Here is a 4,249-nt window from a genome sequence, read left to right on the forward strand (position 1 = left end):
TCCTATTTGCCTTTGTTTTGCAGCATTTGCCTTTCTGGTTTGTTGTTGTTGTTACATATCAATCACATATAAGAATTCATTCAAAAAACAAACAACCAAAAACTAAACATGAGCTGGAGAATTGGCACAGTGGTGAAAGGCTCAGTTTTAGCACAAAAACTCAAAGAAAAAAAAAAAAACTGTACGCAATATAAATTAAACTTCACATTTAAAATTAACAACATGTTGTTTCTTACTAGTTCATAAAACTAAAATTAAAGTTGAATATAAGCATTTTGGAAAGTAGCTATATTGTACTAAGCATAGATAGTTAAATATAATTAGTTTATATTAAACACAGTTTGCAAATTTACAGGAGTAATGATAATATGAACATCAATGCATGCATCCGTTATTTAATAAATACAATTAACTTTTTAGTTGTCTTTGGGACTTCCTGCCATACCTTCTAACTTCACACACAGCCACAAACATAAGTATAATATATATTATATGTATTCATTATTGTAAGTTATATGTTTAATATATTATGCCCTTTTAAAAGAGTATTAACATATGTAATAAATTACTAAAATATAGTGATTAGTTTTGCAGTTTTGAAGACTCTGTATATATAGAATCATAATTCTTCATGAATCTATAAGTTTATTCCTCCCTATTGCTTCAACAAAATAATTCCCTTTGTCATAATCACATAGTTTCTCTTCATGACAAGTATAACATAAATTATTAAAATAAAATGTAGTCAGGTGTTGTGGCACATATTTGGGTTTCGGCACTTAAGAGACAGAGAAGTAGGGGGATTATGAATTCTAGGCCAGCTTGAGGTATGAGTGACACCTTGCTTGAAAAATAAAAATAAGTCATAAATATACTGTATTCATAACACACAATATTTGAAAACATTATATAATAAATAAAATATAAGGACACAAAAAGTTGTTTTCTAATAGATTTTCATGAAATATGTTTTTGCATAAAAATTCAAAATTAGTACTGTGAGCCTAGGTCAATGTTATAGTAAATTCAAAGATACATTAGACCCTGGGTTTGAATCCCAGAACTGAAAAAAGTGCAAATCAAACTACATGTCAAATTTTAAAACCAAAATAGTGACTTTAATAAGTATCAGTGTATTGATTAAAATATCTCTAAAAATTTAAATTCTTTCAGTTCTTTTGACACTTCACTTGTCAATCATAATGTACCAATAAGACTGTTCACAATACAGTTTCCAAAAGAAAGCACTGATGGCATTATTCATGTATGTCAAATTTATAATCACGACTCGAAGTGAAGCAGAGGAAATTTTGCTCACCAATAGGTATTTTGTAGTTTCTGTAGAGTTTATTTTATTTTTATACTTTGTCTTTGATACTTAGGACTTGGAGGTGATGTTATTAAATCAAATGATTTAGATGCCTAGGATTCTGCCATACCTCTCATAATGCAGAGTCAGGGTCTGAAAACAGATTTATGGACCTCAAATGTCCATAAAGCCAAGGTTGAGAAACTCTAGTCTACACCAACATCCTACCATTTCTGCATTTCTGCCTTGCTGGTGTCTATAGCTGTCATCCAAAGAGCTTTTCCACCATCGTTTCTAATATCTCTTTTTCTGTTTGAGTTTTTTTTCTATCTCTAATTTTTTCCTGACTTTTTTCTTTTTTAATATCTTATTTATTATTTTTATTTTATGTGTATTGCCTGTACATATATGAGTGTATCCATGTCATGCAATGCCTGCAGAGGTCAGAAGAGGGCTTCAGATTCCCTGAAACTGGAGAAATGGGTGGTTCCTAGTCACCATGTGAGTGCTAGGAACTGAACCCAGGAACTGCAAACATGGGTGGTTCCTAGTCACCATGTGGGTGCTAGGAAGTAAACCCAGGTCCTTTGCAAGAGCAACCAGTGCTCTTACCCATTGAGCCAGGTCTCCAACCCCTATGCTAACTTTTTTCTATTGTTCTTTTTTCTTCTCTTTAAAAGAAACAGAGTCCATATAACGTTCAAGATGGCCTTGGAACTATGAACAGTCTTGCATTCACCTCTAGAGTGCTAGGATTACAAGCCTGTGCTACCATATCTGGATTCTTCTTTAGTGGGTCACATCTTTCAGTAAGGTTTTTCTTTTTAAGACTCAAGTCATCACCTGAAGCACTGCTTCTTGCCAGTCATATGTGGCTAGCACCTGCTCATCCTTTACATCTTAGCTTACATGCAAAGTTCATTTCTCTTAATCATGTGTTATATATCTTTAGAACACTTATTTTCCTTGGTTTCATATGTATTATTATTTTTTTTTCAATGTTTTTCTTCCCCACTAGACCATAAACTCCACAATGACAGGGATCATTTCAGCTTTACTATTTGCCACATCTTGCCTCAGTTCATACTAGTAAGCTGAATTAATGAATGAATTATTTAGTGGCATGGTCACAGTCCTAGAAGTTTTCCAAATAAAAAAGTTCAAGTTTCCTAATTCTAATAGTGCTTCAAATTTACACCAAATTTATTTTTATGATATCTTAAAAGTATGAATATACTTTTTATGATTTTATTTTAGATGATGGTTATTATCAACATAGTTTATGAACATTTTTATGCTACAATTCCCCACATTGACATGGGTTTACATTTATATTCACATATAAATGTAAATTGATTAATTTTTGTAACACAAACTTATATGGTATTGGTAGTTTGAAGCAAATGCTGATTTTGAAGAAAATATGATTTTGTATTAGGAGTTGATATTATGAAAGAAAGTGGTAAGAAGGCAGGGCTAGATAGAGAAAGCTGATCTTTGATGCTGTCTGGTAAAGCCTAGGCTAATCAAGTGAAGGATTTTGAAATGGATCAAGCTCATGAGTTTTTTAAGTGACTGAGAGGGCAGTGCTGGGTCACCTCTCACTAACTCATCAGTATGCATGAGGTGCTCTTATTAGATAATCCCATCAGGTAGCTCACAACAGCTGAAGCTGGCCTTGAAAGAGCTGCTATATACAGATAGCCTGCTTACTACCTTCCTATTTATTGGGAGCAAGCAGTGCTCACACTTACAAAGTAAATTTGATATTCTGAGCACCAAAGAGTTTTAACTCATTTTGTCTATCACCACCAAAACTATCAAAATAAGGGTAAACATGCTGGGAATGGTGGCACAGGCTTTTAATCCCACTGCTAGGGAGTCAGAGGGAGGTGGCTCTCTGTGAGTTCAAGGACAGCCTGGTCTACATAGTGAGTTCCAGGCCAACTGGGGAGACAGGGAGACCCTGTCTCTAAATGACCAATAAATAAATAAATAAATAAATAAATAAATAAATACAGAAATAAATACAGAAATAAATACAGAAATAAATAAATAAATAAGTGAGAAAAGAAAAAGAATGAGATTTAAAAAGAAGTAAGGCAGAGACAGAACATGAATTGTGTTCTCTTGTGCAGTTCCTCCAGTCCAACCCCCACCCCACAAAAGTTGCAATGTCATTACCATTATCCAAGACCTTAAAGATCAGATGACATCACAGAATAGCAAGGATTGTTTATTGAAAGAGGGCAGATGGGATGGGCAGCCTAGGGCATCTTAGCTCTGTTCTTTGTCAGTCCTTTAATCTCTCAGAGCTGTAGATCTCTAATAAGTTTTAGGCCACTGATGAGATCAAATACGTAGACATTAAGGAAAGTAAAATATTATGCTTAATTCTTCTAAATATTTACCTATGAAAACATAAATCTCTGTTAAAACGTGGTACTATGAGGCAACAATGAATTTTGGATAGGAGAAGGAAGAGGAGCATAAAGTCATATAAAATGCTCTTAAAAATGCCTGTTTTTTGTAAATTCTTAATTCAAATTCATAAATTTTATAGAAAATTAGTATGTTTTGGAAACATGAAATTAAGAAAAAGTGGTTAGTGATATGGTTCAGTGTGTAAAGTTGCCCACCACTAAGCCTCATGACCTGAGTTTGTTCCTTGGCACCCTCATGGTCTAGGGAGAGGGCCGACTTCTGCTGCTTGCCTTCTGCCCTCCACGTAAGTGCTTTGGCTTATACAACCAAAAATCCACTCCATAAACACATAATATATTGGTAATAAAAATAATTTAGAACTCTCCCAGCCTGCTCTCCTGCCCTCAGGCCTCTCTTGGGGTAAGTCTATCACGGAGCCCTCCATGCCTTGACTCCCCCGGCTTCATTCACCCTTCCATCTCCCCCGCTGTTCTCTACTCCTAGTTTGGGCCCTGC

The sequence above is a fragment of the Nannospalax galili genome, unplaced genomic scaffold, assembly GCF_000622305.1.
Source record: "Nannospalax galili isolate Female #2095 unplaced genomic scaffold, S.galili_v1.0 scaffold7, whole genome shotgun sequence".
Classification (NCBI taxonomy): domain Eukaryota; kingdom Metazoa; phylum Chordata; class Mammalia; order Rodentia; family Spalacidae; genus Nannospalax; species Nannospalax galili.